The sequence below is a fragment of the Amblyomma americanum genome, chromosome 11 (assembly GCF_052857255.1).
Source record: "Amblyomma americanum isolate KBUSLIRL-KWMA chromosome 11, ASM5285725v1, whole genome shotgun sequence".
In the NCBI taxonomy this organism is placed as follows: Eukaryota; Metazoa; Arthropoda; class Arachnida; order Ixodida; family Ixodidae; genus Amblyomma; species Amblyomma americanum.
The window spans coordinates 100666361-100686719 of NC_135507.1; the positions used below are offsets into that span (position 1 = coordinate 100666361).

The 20359-nt window shown below is 49.9% G+C and overlaps 1 long non-coding RNA gene across 1 annotated transcript in view; it reads right to left on the reverse strand.

Moving 5' to 3' along the window:
• The window catches only part of LOC144110041 (uncharacterized), a 34865-nt gene that overhangs the window by 6544 nt on the left and 7962 nt on the right, over window positions 1–20359 (reverse strand). The window contains exon 3 of the long non-coding RNA XR_013309685.1: window positions 13154–13300. This is a non-coding gene — a long non-coding RNA (uncharacterized LOC144110041). The remainder of the gene's footprint in view (window positions 1–13153; window positions 13301–20359) is intronic.

Sequence of the window (20359 nt, forward strand, 5' to 3'; positions counted from 1 at the left end):
TTGAACTCATAGAGTCCGTCAGGGGTGACGAACGCCGTTTTAGGACGGTCGGACTCAGCCATCGGGACTTGCCAATAGCCGGAACGGAGATCCAGGGAGAAGAAGAACTCGGCGCCTTGCAAGCAGTCAAGGGCGTCGTCAATACGTGGTAGCGGGTAGACGTCTTTGCTCGTAATTTTGTTGAGCCGGCGATAGTCCACGCAAAATCGTATCGAGCCATCCTTCTTTTTAACCAGGACGACTGGGGACGACCAAGGACTGGCGGAAGGTTGAATAATGCCGCGTTGTAGCATGTCGTCAACTTGCTCAGTTATGACGCGGTGCTCGGGAGGCGACACACGGTAGAGGCGCTGACGGAGAGGAGCATGGGTTCCGGTGTCAATGTGGTGCTCGACAGTGGTCGCACGGCCCAAAGAAGTCGACTGGTGGTCAAACGATGAGCGAAACTGGTTGAGCAGGGCAAGGAGCTGCGCGCGGTGAGCAGTGTCGAGAGCGCGGTCAATGCAGCGGTCGAAAATGTCCGATGACAAAGCTGGAGTAGCACCACGTGGGGTGAGGGCAGCGACTTCGGCACAGGAGGAGGTTACATCAGTGTCGAAGGAAGAGATCAAAGCAGCGGTTTCAAAATGGCCGAGACACTCGCCACGGAGCAGGGAGAGCGCGGAGAATGAGGTGTTAGAGACGAGGATGGCGGCAGCATCGTGGTGAATGTCGATGACGGCGAAGGGAAGACATAGGTGTCGGCGAGAGGCAAGTACAGGGGAAGGCATGAAGAGAACGGTGGCGTCAAAAACTGAGGCGGCGCAAACAGGGACAAGCACGGCACTGTCAGGGGGAATGTCAGTGTCCTCGGCGACAACAAGCTTAGCAGCACACCGAATCGGAGGCTCGTCGAGGGGCGCATCGCAGAGTGGAGAGAAGACGACGTGCGCACGGGCACAGTCAATGAGGGCACAGTGCAGGGAGAGAAAATCCCATCCAAGGATGACGTCATGGGAGCTGGCACGGAGGACTAAAAATTCGACAACATACAAAACATCGGCGATGACGACGCGTGCTGTGCAAGCGGCAGAGGGATGAACGGTATCGGCGTTGGTGGTACGGAGTGAGAGTCCAGAAGATGGGGTTGTAACTTTGCGAAGCGAGCGGCAGAAGTTTTCGTGAATAACAGAAACGGTGGCCCCAGTGTCCACAAGCGCAAGTGTCTTGACTCCGTCGACAGAAACGTCAAGAAGGTTCGGCGGGTAGAGGCGAGAACTTAAGCAGGGCGATAAGTGCGCAGTTCGTGCCCCCGGAACTGCGGCTGCTAGTTTTCCGAATCGGCGCGGACGTTGCGACGCCTCATGGGCCACAATGAGCGGCGGCGAGGCGAAGGCGAGTGGTGGGAAACGTAGGGCTGGCGACCGTGCTCGCGGTCAGGAGAGGTCTCCTGAGGTTGTGGTCCGAAACGTGGGGGAAAGGTACGGTCTGCATCAGGGTAGTCTGGCAGAGGGTGGACAGGCGCATGCAGAGTACGTCGACAGAGGCGCGCGACGTGGCCCGGAAGACCGCAGGCGTAGCATATCGGTCGATTGTCAGCCGTGCGCCAAGGGTTGTAGGTAGGGGGCGTGAAGCGGGTCCGTGGAGCAGCAGGCGCAGGCACCACTTGAGGAACGTACGTATAAGCCTGCGGTCGCGGTGGTCGCGCGACAGCCTCGGCATACGTGAGAGGCACGGGAGTGGGGGCAGGCGGCACTTCAACTGGAGGACCGTAGCTCAACGGAGCAGCAACAGGCGGTGGCGGGGTCGGGGGAAGGCCGACCTGGGGATCCAAGGGGGCTGGTTGTGGAAGAGGAGGGAGGGCGTCAGCGACCGCCTGCGTGATGGCGTGCCGGATCTCAGCGCTGAGGGGGGTCGGTGACTGATGTTGGCGAGATAGGAGCGAGAGCTGCCGGCCGACCTCGTCCCGCACAAAGTCTTTGATGGTAACAAGTAGATCCAGATTGATGGCCAGGCCGGAGAGGGAGTCGGCAGGCAGAGGAGGCCGACGAGCGCAAAGACGTTGCTTGCGCAACGCGTTGAAACTCTGGCAAAGGGTATACACCGAGGTAACGGTGGTGGGACTCTTCGCTAACAACAGCTGAAAAGCGTCGTCATCGATACCCTTCATGATGCGTTTGATCTTGTCAGCCTCGGACATAGCCGGATCAACACGCTTGCAGAGGTCTACTACGTCTTCAATGTAGCTGGTGAAAGTCTCATCCGTGTGCTGAGCTCGGACGCGCAGGCTTTGCTCAGCGCGCAGTTTCCGCACTGCAGGACGGCCGAAAACCTCCGCAAGGGTGCTCTTTAGAACGGCCCAAGTGGGAATGTCGGCCTCGTGGTTGCGGAACCAGAGGTTCGCGACATCGCTGAGGTAGAAGATGACGTTGGTAAGCTTGACGTGGTCGTCCCAGTTGTTGTGGCGGCTCACCCGTTCGTATGATTCCAGCCAATCTTCCACGTCCTGGTCGCTATGGCCGCTGAAGACAGCGTGGTCGCGCTGCCGGACGGCACCGGAGCAGATGACTGGCTGCGACGTGGCGGCGGGCTGTTGACTGGCCTTGGTAGTGGACATCGGGATGGTGCGGCTGCGAAGGTCCACGGTGATGGTGAAAAGGGGAACACAGCAACCTCCACCAAATGTAGAGCGGTTTATTGGCACGATGGAAGCGCCGGCTACGAAGACCTTGGCACAGGCAATCTACGAGGCAGAGAGCCGAGAGACCAGACACAAGCGGCAGTGTTCCATCCAGCACGAGCATCCAACCGGCGGCGCGAGCGCTTCGTCGTCGTTGGCTTCGGGGCTGGTTCATCTTCTTCCTTCCACTATATATATATATATATATATATATATATATATATATATATATATATATATATATATATATATATATATATATATATATATATAATGTATTAGTATTATAATAACAATAATAATGTAATAATAATGTAGTAATATAGGGTAGAGATTTGCTTGGGCGCCATTTACGCTGTCTTTCGGCTCTCCGGACTGCAGTCACCACATCGTGACAAAACGTTGATGACACGCGTGTGTTTTTTTCTGGACAATCCAGCATCAGTTCAGTGGATAGAGCCAACAAGGCATCGGCATTAATTAAACGCCTGGGCCACTGCGAATGTTCTAAAAATGAACGTTGAAAAAACGAAAGCCGGGATCTTTCACCCACGTCAGAAAGTGTTCCATCTTCCGTCTCTCGTAATAGTACTGCTATTGAATTAGTTCCTCAACATCGAGAATTATTTGTTTCCGAGAATATTTCGTGGGACGACGATGTGACATACATTGTCCGGAAACTATGGCGCACGATCGGCTTTTTAAGTCGCTACTGCTCATCCTTTTCCATCTGATTGAAGGTATTATGTAATTCTCTCTTTTCGTCAGTCATGAATTATGGCGCTCTTTTTTGGCCAACGACAACGCTTGAAAATATTAATGAACTTGTATGTTCATAGAAATGCGTACACCCAATAATTGGTAAATTTTCTTGTTATTCACTCACAGCCGAGCTGTTTAGAAAATTTAACATTATGTCTACCGCTACCGCTACCGTGAAGTTCTCCCTCGGTTGAACCAAAGCCAAACCACAGTTACTTTTTATGCTCGCCTCAAGGCGTTACGCCACGGCCTAGCACGTGAACACCGCATGTGGACTTCGTGTCTAGGCGTGCCCGTGCTCCTTCCGTCATGTACTCGGTTTAGGAGGCCGTGACGTCACGGCCTAGCACGTGAACACCGCATGGGGACTTCGTGCCTAGGCGCGCCCGTGCCCCTTCCGTCATGTACTCGGTTTAGGAGGCCGTGACGCCACGGCCTAGCACGTGAACACCACATGTGGACTTCGTGCCTAGGCGCGCCCGTGCTCCTTCCGTCATGTACTCGGTTTAGGAGGCCGTGACGCCACGGCCTAGCACGTGAACACCGCATGGGGACTTCGTGCCTAGGCGCGCCCGTGCTCCTTCCGTCATGTACTCGGTTTAGGAGGCCGTGACGCCACGGCCTAGCACGTGAACACCACATGGGGACTTCGTGCCTAGGCGCGCCCGTGCTCCTTCCGTCATGTACTCGGTTTAGGAGGCCGTGACGCCACGGCCTAGCACGTGAACACCACATGTGGACTTCGTGCCTAGGCGCGCCCGTGCTCCTTCCGTCATGTACTCGGTTTAGGAGGCCGTGACGCCACGGCCTAGCACGTGAACACCACATGTGAACTTCGTGCCTAGGCGCGCCCGTGCTCCTTCCGTCATGTACTCGGTTTAGGAGGCCGTGACGCCACGGCCTAGCACGTGAACACCACATGTGGACTTCGTGCCTAGGCGTGCCCGTGCTCCTTCCGTCATGTACTCGGTTTAGGAGGCCGTGACGCCACGGCCTAGCACGTGAACACCACATGTGGACTTCGTGCCTAGGCGCGCCCGTGCTCCTTCCGTCATGTACTCGGTTTAGGAGGCCGTGACGCCACGGCCTAGCACGTGAACACCACATGTGGACTTCGTGTCTAGGCGCGCCCGTGCTCCTTCCGTCATGTACTCGGTTTAGGAGGCCGTGACGCCACGGCCTAGCACGTGAACACCACATGTGGACTTCGTGCCTAGGCGTGCTCGTGCTCCTTCCGTCATGTACTCGGTTTAGGAGGCCGTGACGCCACGGCCTAGCACGTGAACACCACATGTGGACTTCGTGCCTAGGCGCGCCCGTGCTCCTTCCGTCATGTACTCGGTTTAGGAGGCCGTGACGCCACGGCCTAGCACGTGAACACCACATGTGAACTTCGTGCCTAGGCGCGCCCGTGCTCCTTCCGTCATGTACTCGGTTTAGGAGGCCGTGACGCCACGGCCTAGCACGTGAACACCACATGTGGACTTCGTGCCTAGGCGTGCCCGTGCTCCTTCCGTCATGTACTCGGTTTAGGAGGCCGTGACGCCACGGCCTAGCACGTGAGCACCACATGTGGACTTCGTGCCTAGGCGTGACCGTGCTCCTTCCGTCATGTACTCGGTTTAGGAGGCCGTGACGCCACGGCCTAGCACGTGAACACCACATGTGGACTTCGTGCCTAGGCGCGCCCGTGCTCCTTCCGTCATGTACTCGGTTTAGGAGGCCGTGACGCCACGGCCTAGCACGTGAACACCAAATGTGGACTTCGTGCCTAGGCGTGCTCGTGCTCCTTCCGTCATGTACTCGGTTTAGGAGGCCGTGACGCCACGGCCTAGCACGTGAACACCACATGTGGACTTCGTGTCTAGGCGCGCCCGTGCTCCTTCCGTCATGTACTCGGTTTAGGAGGCCGTGACGCCACGGCCTAGCACGTGAACACCACATGTGAACTTCGTGCCTAGGCGCGCCCGTGCTCCTTCCGTCATGTACTCGGTTTAGGAGGCCGTGACGCCACGGCCTAGCACGTGAACACCACATGTGAACTTCGTGCCTAGGCGCGCCCGTGCTCCTTCCGTCATGTACTCGGTTTAGGAGGCCGTGACGCCACGGCCTAGCACGTGAACACCACATGTGGACTTCGTGCCTAGGCGTGCCCGTGCTCCTTCCGTCATGTACTCGGTTTAGGAGGCCGTGACGCCACGGCCTAGCACGTGAACACCACATGTGGACTTCGTGCCTAGGCGTGCCCGTGCTCCTTCCGTCATGTACTCGGTTTAGGAGGCCGTGACGCCACGGCCTAGCACGTGAACACCACATGTGGACTTCGTGCCTAGGCGCGCCCGTGCTCCTTCCGTCATGCACTCGGTTTAGGAGGCCGTGACGCCACGGCCTAGCACGTGAACACCACATGTGGACTTCGTGCCTAGGCGCGCCCGTGCTCCTTCCGTCATGTACTCGGTTTAGGAGGCCGTGACGCCACGGCCTAGCACGTGAATCCCACATGTGGACTTCGTGCCTAGGCGTGCCCGTGCTCCTTCCGTCATGTACTCGGTTTAGGAGGCCGTGACGCCACGGCCTAGCACGTGAACACCACATGTGGACTTCGTGCCTAGGCGTGCCCGTGCTCCTTCCGTCATGTACTCGGTTTAGGAGGCCGTGACGCCACGGCCTAGCACGTGAACACCACATGTGGACTTCGTGCCTAGGCGTGCCCGTGCTCCTTCCGTCATGTACTCGGTTTAGGAGGCCGTGACGCCACGGCCTAGCACGTGAACACCCCATGCGGACTTCGTGCCTAGGCGCGCCCGTGCTCCTTCCGTCATGTACTCGGTTTAGGAGGCCGTGACGCCACGGCCTAGCACGTGAACACCACATGTGGACTTCATGCCTAGGCGCGCCCGTGCTCCTTCCGTCATGTACTCGGTTTAGGAGGCCGTGACGCCACGGCCTAGCACGTGAACACCACATGTGGACTTCGTGCCTAGGCGTGCCCGTGCTCCTTCCGTCATGTACTCGGTTTAGGAGGCCGTGACGTCACGGCCTAGCACGTGAACACCGCATGTGGACTTCGTGCCTAGGCGCGCCCGTGCTCCTTCCGTCATGTACTCGGTTTAGGAGGCCGTGACGCCACGGCCTAGTACGTGAACACCACATGTGGACTTCGTGCCTAGGCGCGCCGTGCTCCTTCCGTCATGTACTCGGTTTAGGAGGCCGTGACGTCACGGCCTAGCACGTGAACACCACATGTCGACTTCGTTTCTAGGCGCGCCGGCGCTCCTCACGTTATATACTCGGTTAAGGAGGGCGCGACGTCACGCCCTATCACGTAAACGCCGCATTTCGGCTCCTCGGCGAGCCCAGAGGCGATCACGTGACCCGATTTTGGTTGACCTTGATTTGGCTTGCACATGACCTTTGACCTTTCGCCTTTACCTCGACCTTTGACCTTGAAATGGCTTTGACCTCTCATCTTTACCTCGACCTCTGCCCTTTTCAACGGGTTGACCATTTGTCTGACCATTGACCATTCACTACTTCTACAAACTTATACACTGAAGGAATGACCTTGGCTGAGCCTTGAAGGTCATAGGAAGTACACGGCGATCTCAGCCCGTTAGCTCTGGTAGTGAAGAAGCTGCCGCTTGAAAAACGAAACAAAGCGGCGTTCATTGGGTTCATCGGCGTTGAGAAGGTTGTAAAGGCCATTCATTTTCGCGGAAGGAAAGGCGCACAACTGGCTCCCTGGGTCAGTGGACACATCAATCTCGCTTTCATGTAGGTGTGTCAAAATGCGAAAACGTGTTTTGTTCGTGTTCCGCACACTGGATTGGCAGCGCGCCCACCCTGCCACCCTCGCTGGTAGCAGTTGATAATTGACCCCGAGGTGTTGGGTACCCAATGAACGCTGTGGCCTGTTGCTGCGGTGCCGCGTGTCTGCGACAACGCTTTCAGCGCTAATGAATGCAGTCCACATCTCTCTTTCACCACCGCCACGTACCTGAAAGCGCATTTGAGGCGTCCACTCACTCAGCCAGTTATGTACTCTTCCTTTCTTCAAATAATCGCCGTTAGCTCTCAACGCCAACGCCAATGAACACAATGAACGCCGACAGCTGTTGCTTCGTATATCCTGGATTAGCTCAGCGAATGAAAATTGAAAATTGGTTTTGGGGGAAAGGCAATGGCGCAGTATCTGTCTCATATATCGTTGGACACCTGAACCACGCCGTAAGGGAAGGGATGAAGGAGGGAGTGAAAGAAGAAAGGAAGAAAGAGGTGTCGTAGTGGAGGGTTCCGGATTAATTTCGACCACCTGGGGATCTTTAACGTGCACTGATATCGCATAGCACACGGGCGTCAGCATTTCGCCTCCATAAAAACGCAGCCGCCGCGGTCGGGTTCGAACTCGGGAACTCCGGATCAGCAGCCGAGCGCCCTAACCACTGAGCCACCGCGGCGGGTGCTCAGCGAATCCACATTCATTGTTTGTCCTGCTGTACGTTTTTTTTGTTTGTGAGCAGCTCCGTTCTACAAGTGTATTCCCTGCTTCTGTTCCATCCCGCGTTTTCCACTGAAGGCCTTGTACGGGGCACAGACCTGGTCAGGGCCCTTAAGGATTTTTGTCCGTGCTCCTAAACATCAAAACATGTTTGAATAAACTGATTTATTTCTTTATTTATTGAAAATATAGCGACGTAATGTGTGATTGAAACCACGACGGCTTTCAGGCTTCTTCTCGGCGTACAATGCCGGGCGGGGGGCACATGATGACGTCCTCGTCAACGTTGCCGGTACATTTTCAACACAGAAACTCGCGCCTTTAAAGGACGGAAACCAACGCCACCGAATGCAAAGCCTATGAAGCGTTATTTGGCGGCATATGACGACGCAAAGCTAATTAATTGTTCGTGAAGGCAGGAGAAATTTGATTGTCCCCATCCACGACGTCATCATTGAGCTTCTCCGCACTCCTGCATGTATCCCTCCTGCGCAGCTCCAAAGCGATAGCGAAAGGGCAAAGAGCGACCGTGGCATCGACGATCTCGAATTCAGTCTTGAGCCTAAAGATCAACAGCTGAAAGATGCGCCGGTGACAACCGAGTATGGGAATTGCGCACGGCTTTGTACGCTGCCGCCAGCGCCTCATTGTTCGTTCATGCCGACACCTGACCAAAACACGCAGAATCACTGCTCGCGTGATATGACGGCTCAGCTGCGTAGAATCTGTCGTAGGGTTTTGAAACTATATGAGCAGATGCCTACAGATTTAATCGAGACATGGTAGCACACATTGGCTGGTGAGGTTTCGGAAGGATGTAGAATATCAGGGATATTAGCAGATAACGAGCGCCGTTGATACAAGAGAAGACAGGCATGGTTGTTGCTTTCTTATTTGTGGACAAGAACGAATAGCGCCTTAACTATAAGCTCACCAGTCGCCACTTCACCGTGTTGCCGGCAAGTGATCGTTGAGATATGCTTTTCAAAACTGAGTTGCTACATTCTTAATCGCTTGGGTAGTGGCAAGGGCAATCATAAATCTAACAAGTAGGTAACACTCAAGAGAAACGAACGGCATGCCACATATCGCTGGAAATTCGTCTGCGAGCTTCTTCGCCATGTAACTCGCGGTGTGCTGCTGAACTTCAAGTCACTAAGTATTTCAGGCATGAATGCAATGCCGTGTTATCGGCTCTCCATGATGAGCTTAGACGTGTTGAGAAAAACATTTTTAAATATTGATGGCCTCTTCGCAATTATTTTTGGTTAGTGTTTAACGTGTACAATTTCGCCTACTGCAGTCACCTCAACAAAGTGCAGCCAAAAATATCATATAAAAATGTTTACCATTTGAGGATAAGAATTGAGCAGCTCGGGGCGAGAAAAATATGAAAAAAAAACATCAATGACTAATGAGAAGTTAAAGTGAATGGAAAACTATTAATTTAGTTCTTTTTTATGTTAAAGATGACTGCTTAGAATTCAGCAGAAAGAACCGCATACCGCCGGTGGGATTCTCCGTATGCCAGTGACTGTTGCCTTTCTTCAATGTTTATAAAAAAACGTGTTGGGCGAAATGTCTCCCCAGTCCTCTTCGAAACATGGTCAACACACTTCAACGTGTTGACTGCGGCCTCTCCAGCACGAAGCCGGCAATTGAAACCAATAAAGCCTTGTTATTAAAGCGAAAGCTTTACTAAGCAATGTCGACAAGGTCGTGTCTGCGAAACGTGTCCACAGCACTTGTAACTTAGAAGAGGTAGCGCCAAACGAATGGTTGTAATCAAAAGAGGATAATGTAATGATGTTCCGCAAAAAAAGTTATACCGATAGAGTGATTACTTAATTAATTAGAGCCAAAAATATCCAAAAAGTGGGTGCAATCAGGGCAACGTGTGGAGCCAAATTTGGAAAACCGGAAGTCTGGGCGGAGCCAACGCGTGTCGTCAAATTTGAGAACAAAGAGTGGCGGCAACTTTGAAAACTCAAAATTGGCAATTGATGGAACTTCATTAAGTGATACCATTAATTGTGCTAATTGGGAAATCATATGAATTTACATCAGTGAATAATCGAGTAAATGTGAGGAGGAGAAGGAACACGTGAAGCAAATAGGGGTTACGAGTGAATCAAAGAGGGCCCGGCAAAGAAAGAAACGAGGAGGCGTCAATGCTTTCGCATTCCTCCAATGCGGGTTACCGCAGTGAGCTCAAATTTTTTTTTCGCTGGCGTCCAGGAACTCGCCGCAGAGAGAAGCCCGCAAAGGCAGTCGCAATAACCTGGAACGTTGATGACGCGCCGCGGCTATATTCTGTTGAACGATGAAGGCAGCATCGTCGAGGTCATAAACGCTCTCTTTACCTATTCACTTTCGATTTGGAGCTGCGCACAATGAAAGTATTCAGCAGCCCGTAGCGACTATTATCACTTTTTCTGCTGATATTCCAAAGAGCCGTAAGGTTTTGCATAAAGAGCGCGCTAAGTATAATGTCCCTCAGCAAGGTATAGAAGAATTAAATTCAAACGAAGCCATTTTAGCTAGCTTACAGGTCAGTGCGTCCTCTCTTATTCTCTCTCCGGCAAGGCCCGAAGTACAACTTCTGCAGAAGAAAAGCTTCACCGGAATCTTAGTTTTTCTTCACAATTCTATGCCATTCTCACTCAAACAAGTCTGTGTAGGAGCGCAGAATTAAGAGCGAGTGTTGGAGGCGCATAAAGAAAAAGAAAGCTTTTAGCCATGTCCTGTGCCACATCTCTTGTGAGGAGCAAAACCGCAAAACAGGACGGGACTGAGGCAGGCGACAACACAAGGCGGTACTGACAACTGAACCTTTATTGAAAAACCAGCAGAGCTTATATGGATCAGTCGCGTGTAGTCTGGCAAACAATCGTAAAATGGAGATGAAGCATAAGAAAAAAGTTCAATGGCAACCATGACGAAAACAATCGGTACGGCCAAGCGAAGGAAACCGAGCAAGGATGACACAACTAACCTGCGCAAAACCAAACAAAAAAAAACCTAGTGAAACACTGAAAGAAACGCTAATTCTTTCTGAGTTTTTTTTTTTCTGAGTACAACCTTGCTCTTGTCCAGTCGGACAAGGAGGGGGGTTTACAGTACTGCCACTGACCCTTTTCGAGGAAAAAGCATCAAACGCAGTTGCCAAGAACTTCCAGGCCGCCAATCAGACGCCGTCTAATGTCAAGAGCAAGGCAACTGCTCTTTGATATGGACTGAACTTGCAGATGCTGAAAGAGCAGGCGTTGGGAAACAAGCCTGATGTACCGAATATCTTCTTTACGGCAAAGACCGATAAGGATGCTTGTCCGTTCAGGGCGATTGTAACAGAGAGAGGAAGTTGGCAGGGCGAAGCCAGCAGGTTTCTTCAAACCCGTCTGAAAACCTTAAGCCTTAAGACCCGTTCAAAATTTATGGATCTAACCATTTGGTTGAAGTGCTAAAAACAGCCGTCCCTGGTGCTAATTGTGCGGTGTCCGTTGATGTCGAATAATTATTTTATTCTGTTCGTCATGGAGAACTTTTCAGTGCTGTAAGGGAGCTCATCGAAGCTGGCGACGTGGTCGGTTTCCAGAACTCTTGTGGTGTGTCTGTGGATTCCTTTTGGAGCTGCTCAGGTTATATTTAAGTTTGACCATTGTCTCATTTGATGGTAAATTTTAGGTTCAAAGGAAAGGAATCTGTATTGGCTCCAGCGTGGCGCCACTGCTGTGCGAAATCTTTCTACCCAATTTAGATCGAGTGCTCAAACGCAAGTTGGCCCATGCCTTCATTCTAGTGCTCTTAGATACGTTGATGATTTTCTTATCATTTTAAAGCTTTCACCTAATGCCGTATTAGCTGACGTGGCAGGAGAGCTTTTAGCTGCGTTTTATAGAGGTTCACTTTCTCTCAATTTTACTCTTGAGCTTCCGCAAGATGAATATATCCGGTTTTTAGACCTAAAGTTCGATTTTATTCAACATGACCATGTTTGCTGGGCTTTTCAGACGAGATCGAAGAAAGCTTTACTGCCGTTAGACTAATCCCACTCAAAGCTTGTAAAACAGGCCTTGGCATCTTCATGTTTTAGGTCTGCGCTTTTGAAATCACGCCATCACAAAGTGCAGCTCAGTTTTCATCTCCAACTTGAGCGACTCGAGAAGGCGGGCTTTCCGAGCTCACTGTTACGATCTGTGACCGAATCGTTGCTCACAAAGCATCGGCGAGAAGAAGACAGCTTTTCCCACGAGCCAGCTATCCGGAATAAGTATGTAGTCTTACCATATCTTCATAATATTTCCCACAATCCTAAGAAGATCTCTGGCAGATGTGGCGTTGACGTGGTCACGTCTGCGCCCTGCAAGCTTTCAAAACTCTTCAATTTGGTGGGAAAGCAGACTTCAACACATGTAGTTTTTGATATGAGGCATTCGAAGAAGTATGTCTCATGCGCAAATGGGGTGCTTTATTAGATTCCCCTCAGCTGTGGTCGATTTTATATCGGCCAAACTGGCAGATGTTTAAACATTAGTCTGCAAGAGCATGCGCGCTCCTTGAGTAGGCCCGGAGGACCTGCCCTGCCCGTTCATTGTCGCAGTTGTAAGGGCTGCTATCCTAAGCTGAATTGTACAGAGATCATAGGAAGAAGAAAGGGGCAGTTGGAAAGAGAAATTGTCGAGGCTGTTGCCATCCTGGGACCGGAGCCAGATAAGTGTGTCAGCAAGCCTTCTGTGTCTATTTTACAGAAATAATTAGCGTTCCTGTCAATGTTTCACTAGGTTTTTTTTGTTTGGTGTTGCGCAGGTTAGTTTAGTTGTGTCGTCCTTCCTCGGTTTCCTTCCCTTCGCCGTACCGATTGTTATCGTCATGATTGCCATTGAACTGCTTTCTCGTGCTTCGTCGTCATTTTACGATTGTTTGCAAGATCACACGCACGACTGATCTATATAAGATGTACTGTTTTTTCAATAAATGTTCGGCTGTCAGTACCGCCCTGCGTTGCCGCTTGCCTCTGTCCCGTCCTGTTTTGCGGTTTTGCTTCTCAAAATATCCTACCAACTGGCGTACAACCAAGTCCTTTTAAGTTACATCTCTCTTGCCCTACATCTGCTTTAAGTGAGCTTTTGCAAAAAAAAAAACAATATGCCCAGTTAATCTTACTACATATGTGAACTTCACCTTTGTTCGCAATATTGTGGTCCGCGACTGGTCAGGTCATTTGCACAGCTTACGCAACACACAGACGATGTCGTCCGCGTCAGACAGCAGGACAGGCGCGGGTTCGGGGCAGCCGCAGATTCCGGACGGCAGGCAGACCAGGACCTCCGAGCAGTCCGTCTGCTGGACGCAGGGTCTTCCTGGCCAGACCGGGGCAGTCTCTGAGCAAATACGAATCAGGAATACCATGGTAATAACTTATGGTAATTCTATGACATTGTATTGTATGCCCGGTTTGTCGAAAAACTTGCGCATTGGCCACAAGTGATGCCGCAGTGAATGGGTGCGCATTATTATCGACCACATGGGGTTCTTTAGCGTGCACAGATATCGAACAGCACGGGCATCTCACGCATCATCGCCTATATCGGAGTGCGGCCTCCGCTGCAGGCATTCAACAACACGCGCACGGGATTACTTGAAGCTATTATAGATTAGTGGGCTGACAACAGCGAGGTGTCAGATTCCTGATCAATAAGGATAAGCTCACAACATGTATGGATTCTACAACAATGATAGGAGGTGGCAGTTATCGTAATAAAGGTCTACAAGAGCTACAAATTGGAGGGTGTACAGACCTACACACCTGCATTCGGTTATGATGAATTGCCTGAAAGATTATATGAAGACGTGTAATCTGCAATGAGTAGAGTGAAGACGCAGTACATTGTCGAGATCGGCGACTTGACTGCCAAGGTAGGCAAGAAACAGACAGGCAGGCAACCAGGCAGGTGGTGTCTATGTCACAGGTTCTAGATATAAACAGCAGGGGAACGTTATTGGCTGAGTTCTAGGAACGAAATAATTTACGGTTCATGAGTACTTTTTCCCGCACACGGCGCAACCCAAAATAGGCTTGAAAGGGCCCAAATGATGACAATAAAAGTGAAATAAACTTAATATTGTGCGCACATCCAAGCATTGTGCCGTAGTGAAGATGATCGGCAAGGTGAAACGTAGAAACCATAGGAGGGTGACGTCTCGAATCAGCCTAGATTTGAACAGATAACGAAGAAAGTAAGAAGCGCATCTACGAGTTAGCGGTAGGAGGAAGAGTAGACAAATTCGGGATCCCACTGAAAAGCAGATATTCTGCCATATCAGAGGACGATGGCCTTAATGTTGAGAGGATGAATAACCTCACAAATATGATTATGGAGTGCGCTATAGAAGTAGGGGCTGGGGTAAGACAGGAAACTGGCAAGCCCTCTCTAGATACGAAAGTGCTGATAAAGAAATGCAAAATTATGAAAGCGCCCAACCCCACTGATAGAATTGGCACAGCTTGCAAAGCTAATAAGCGTAACGTAACCGACATACGGAAGTATAGCATACAAAGAATTGAGCATCTTTTAAAGAACGAAGGTGGCATAAAAGCGGTCACCAGGGTAAAACTCAAATGTGCGGACAAAGCTCAGAAAGGTGACTGGACAAAACCAAGACAGGGCACTGGCAAGCTCTCTCTGGATACGAATGTGCTGATAAAGAAATAAATTATGAAAGCGCCCAACCACACAGATCGAATTGGCACAGCTTGCAAGGTTAATAAGCGTGACGTAACCGACATACGGGAGTATAATATACAAAGAATTGAGCATCCTCTAAAGAACGAAGGTAGCATAAAAGCGGTCACCAGGACAAAACTCAGTCATTGACAAAACTCAGATGTGCGCCCTAGAGATAAGAAGGCATTGTAATTACCAATATGTACAAGATAGTTGAGGTAGCCGAAGGAATCTACGCAGACCTCAGTGGTAGGCGAAATAATTAGAATGCTAATAATGAAGCCAGCCGCTGGCTGAATTAGATGTGCCTTTGGTAACGAATGATCAAACAGAAATTGCCTTGGGACCAAATGCAAAAAGGGAAAGCAGCTGATGAGGATCAGATTAGAGCAGACCTGTTGAAGGACGGTGGGGATATTCTGCTAAGAAAATTTGCCGCTTTGTTTATTCAGGGGCTTACGACTTCGAAATTACCGGAACTTTAGAAGAACGCTAACCTAATCATAATTCTTAAGAAGGAGCACGTCGAAGACTTCGTACATTACAGATAGAACTGTTTGTTTTCCGTTACTTAAAAGATATTTATTAAGGTAACCGCTATTCAAATTAGTTCACTTCTAAGCTTCAACAAGAGAACCAGGCTGACCTCTGGAAAGGCTATTCGACAACAGACGATATTCACACCCTCCATCAGGGGATGAAAAAATGTGCAGAATATAACCAACTTCTCTATATAGTCTTCATAGATCATCAGAAAGCATTTGACTCAGATGAAACCTCATCAGACATGTAGGCTTTGCGTAAGCACGGCGATAAGAGCCATTTGTAAAGGGACTGTAAAATATCATTAGCGGCTGCAAAGCAAATATATTTCTCGCAGGGAAACCGAGAGTACACCAGTCAAGAACGGTGTGAGGCAAGAAGACACGATCTCTTCAATACAATTGGCAACGTGTTCATGAGAGGTATTCAAGGAAATTGATGAGGAAAGGAGGGGATAAAAGCTAAAGCAGGATGCCTTAGTAATCTTCTGTTTTCCAATGAGATTGGACTGCCAATAACTCAGAGGTGGAACTGCAAAGCATGATCTCAAGGACCTAGAGAGGCAAAGCAGAGTGGTTTGTCTAAAAATTATTATGCAAATGTGTGAAGTAAATCTAAAGTAAGTAAAGTAAACAATTTAGTATGTGCAGGGAAGAAGATAGTGGCAGGTGTTGGCCGCCAGTCGGGACCGCGAAAATGAAATAACTAGGAGAATAAGAATAAGGTGGCGTGCATTTGGCACGAAATCTGAGTTGAGGGGTAGCAGTTTATCAATATCCCTCAAAAAGAAACCATATACCGTATTTTCCGGTGTATAAGACGCGGTTTTTCCCAAAAATCTTGCTGGTGCGTCCTATACAAGGGTGCGTCTTATATGCGAATTTTTCGTTTTTTTTTGCGGGTTCAGAAATTACTCAGGTTCATGCTCAAGCTTTTTTCACCGAAAAAATATCACTACCAATGATGCGGTAGTAGCACGGTTAATACTTCAATACGGGGACCGCCGTGCGCAACTTTTTTTAGGTGAACTTTATCATGAAACGGCGGGGATGACGACTTCCAGAATCGCAAACACGCGGTCGTTTCGGAGGCGCAAGCAAAAGTAATGTGAAATTCCCAAAGATGGCGACAGTCGCGCTTCTCGACATTGTCAAGACAAGCCAAGCCGGCGTTCTTTTTTAGTCATTCTTTGCAACTTCGCAACCGTGTACGTATTACGTCTGTGTTGGTGACTTCGGCGTGTGTTTTCCACTACCTACACCTGTCGTGCTCGGTCTTACTACAGTATGCCACCGAAGTTGCGCAAGAGCTACACCGCAAAGTTCAAATTATCTGCGGTGGAGTATGCTACCGAAAACAGAAATCGGGCTGCGGGCCGCCATTTCGACGTCACCGAGAAGATGATTCGCACGTGGCGACAGTCGTCCGCCAAACTGCAGGCGATGAAGAGCGGAAAGAAGGCTGACCGCGGGAAGAAGGCGCGGTGGCCTGAACTTGAAGACCGGCTCCTCAAGTGGGCTCTTGAACAACGGGCTCAAGGTAGGGCTCTGTCAACCGTGCAGTTGCGCTTGAAAGCACGCACTTTGGCGAGTGAAATCGGTGCCGCTGATTTTGTTGGTGGGCCGTCATGGTGCTATAAATTTATGCAGCGCAAAGCCTTGTCAATAAGAGCGCGAACGACAATGTCTCAACAACTACCAGACGATTTCGGAGAGAAAGTGGAGAAGTTCCATGAATTTGTGAAGAAGGAAGTCGAAAAGAATAACATCATCGACAGCCACATCGTAAACATGGACGAAGTGCCTCTAACATTTGACATCCCTATGTCAAAAAGTGTCGCTCATAAAGGTGATAAGACTGTCACAGTACGAACAACTGGGCATGAAAAGTCTCACTTCACTGTCGTATTTGCGTGCTGTGCTGACGGAACAAAGCTGCCGCCGATGATAATTTTTAAAAGGAAAACGATGCCAAAAGAAAGCTTTCCGCCTGGTGTTATTGTCACAACTAACCAGAAGGGCTGGATGGATGAGCAAATGATGGGAGTTTGGCTCGAAAAGTGCTTTTCGAAGCGCCCGGATGGATTTTTTCACTCCCGGAAAGGCCTTCTGGTTATGGATAGCATGCGGGCGCACATTACTGACTTGACACTGAGGCAAATCAAGGCGAAGAACTGTACCCCTACAATAATACCCGGTGGTTTGACGAAGGTTCTACAGCCTTTGGATATTTCCGTCAACCGCAGCTTTAAAGCTGTTTTGCGACGTATTTGGGAGGCGTGGATGACGGAAGGCGAGCACAGCTACACCGCAACTGGACGCATGAGGCGCGCTTCTTACAGCGAAGTTGCGAAGTGGGTCCATGAGGCCTGGAGTGCTGTTAGAGTGGCAACCATAACTGCAGGGTTCCGGAAGGCTGGCCTGCTAGCTTCATCGCCAACCGAGCACGACGACAATCAGACCAGCGGTTCTGAGTATGAAGAGAATGCTTCAGCCGCGTTGCCTCCAGAAATGGGCGAGCTTTTTGAGAGCGCATCCGAAGATGAAGACTTCGATGGTTTTAAGTAAAAATAAAATGTTGTTATGGACATATGGGAGAGTTCTTTCGTCGTATTTTTCTTTCTTTTTTGCTAAAACGTGGGCGGGTATGGCGTGAGTGTTGCCTTTTGCGATCACTTAGCGGCGTTGCTTAAGAACTCACAGGCCCCCGCGGTGGCTCAGTGGTTATGGTGCTCGACTGCTGACCCAAACGACGCGGGTTCAATCCCGGCCGCGGCGGCTAGAATTTCTTTGAAGGAGAAATTCTTGAGGCCCGTGTACTGTGCGATGTCAGTGCCCGTTAAAGAACCTCAGGTGGTCGAAATTTCCGGGGCTTTTCACTACGGCGTCTCTCATAGCCTGAGTCGCTTTGGGACGTTAAACCCCATAAACCATAAACCAAGAACTTCTCACAGATAGGTAGGTAGGTGGGTAGGATAACTTGATTTAGCTCTACGGAGCTTTTATGCGATCAGATGAGTCCACCCATGGTTCATTTCGCGATGGTCGATCAAGCGTTTTTAATTAACCCTGACTAGCCTAAGTGGGTAAATTGTGGTGCGTCTTATACACGGGTGCGTCTTATATACCAACTTTTTCAATGAGAGCCTTCATATATGGCGAGTGCGTCTTATACAAGGGTGCGTCTTATACACCGGAAAATACGGTAACAATGGTGCTTGGCCAGTACTAAACCAGACATGTGAAATGTGCTGGCTAACTAAAAGGGTTGCACTCAAATTCAGGATTTTAATCGATCTACGGAGAGGAAAATTCAAGATATAACGTTGCGAGACAGGAAGATAGCAGACTTGGTCAGTGAAATCAGAGACAACTAAAAAGAAGAAGTGCACATGGACAGGGCATGTAATGCGAATGCAAGATAACGGATGATGCCTTAAGAATTTCAAGCCAGCGCAAGAGTAGAAGTGGCGATTCGATTCGGAAACAAGTTCTGACACGTAGAAGAGAACGACTTCTCATACCGAACACTGCATTCATAGCATACTTTAGTCATGGTTATTTTCGAACAATCTGGAGTTTGAATTTTACAGCACAGTTGTGCATGTCCGGTACAGCGCAATGAAGGCGCAGTTAGCTTATGATGCGGCTTATTGAACGAACACTTGCAGACGTAGCGCTGCTTGGTGACCTCAACGCACGCTACCGTTTATGTGCAGTAGCTAAGCCAGCAATAATGTTATGTTCTCTTGATACCACAGGAGAATGGCAAACACGGGCGCTGTCGTTAAATTACTTGTTTCAGGCAACGTGTGTTCCTGAATCTTTCTGACGGGAATAGAATATTCTGGATCGTCTGTATAACTTCTTCCACGGACACGGTGGCTCAAAATGAGGACCTAACTCTGGTTTCCAGCCGTAAAAAAGCTTGTTAGTGGCGCAGGGGGCTAATATAAGAGATAAGTTAAGCGGGCGGGGATAAGAGTTATTGAAAAATACCTAAATAATCTGCGATTCGCTGATAACATTGCCTTGCTGAGTCACTCAGGAGATGAACTGCAATACATGATCAATGAGTTAGAGAGAGCAGAACGGTGGGTCTAAAAGTTAACTTGCAGAAAACCAAAGTACTGTTCAACAGTCTAGCAAGGAAACAGCAGTTCACAATTGGCCGCGAGGGGCTGGAAGTGGTTAAGATATACGCTACTTAAGGCAGGCAGTGACAGCTGATCCGGATCATGAGAGAGAAATAACTAGAAGAATAAGAATGGGGTGGAGCTCATATGCACCTTCTCTCAGATGACGAATAGGAGTTTACCAATATCCCTCAATTGCGAAAAGTCCACAACAGCTGTATCTACCGGTACTCATCTACGGAGCAGAAACGTGGAGGCTAACGAAAAGGGTTCAGCTTAAGTTAAGGAAAGCGCAGCGAGCTATGGCAAGAAAAAAATGATAGGTGTAACTTTAAGAGACCGGAAGCGAGCCGAGTGGTTGAGGGAACACACCCGGGTTAAGGACACACCATTCGAAATCAAGAGGAAGAAATGGGCTTGGGCAGGGCATGTAATGCGAAGGCAAGATAACCGCTGGTCCTTAAGGGTAACGGAGTGGATTCCAAGAGAAGGCAAGCGTAGCAGGGGGCAGCAAATAGTTAGGCGGGCGGATGAGATTAAGAAGTCTGCGGGGATACGGTAGCCGCAGCTGGCAAAGGACAGGGTTAATTGGAGAAGCATGGGAGAGGACTCTGCCCTGCTGTGGACATAGGCTTATGATGATGATGATAGGCTACGCCATGAAGCCTTGATATCAAACCAGGAGTATTTATTTACTTTGTAATTCCGATATTCTGAACCAAAACCTGAAGTAAAGAGAATCGCTTCAAGGTGCCGGTGGTCTCCACTGCAGTGTGTAGAACCTAGTAAAGGTTTGGGTCAAAAAAAGGCGGCTGTCTTGGCTTGCACACAGAAACCTTGTTCACCGTTGCTTAATGGCCGAACATCTGCAGATGTAGTGCACTTTGGCAATTTCAACACAAGCTACCGTTTTATATGCGATAGCTGCGTAGCATTATTCAGCGCGCTGTCTTGTGAAGCCACGGCAGGCTGTTCCATTCTTCCCTAGATCAGAGTCAGCTGCTCGTTACTCCGCTCCTAAGGCATAAGCCTACAAT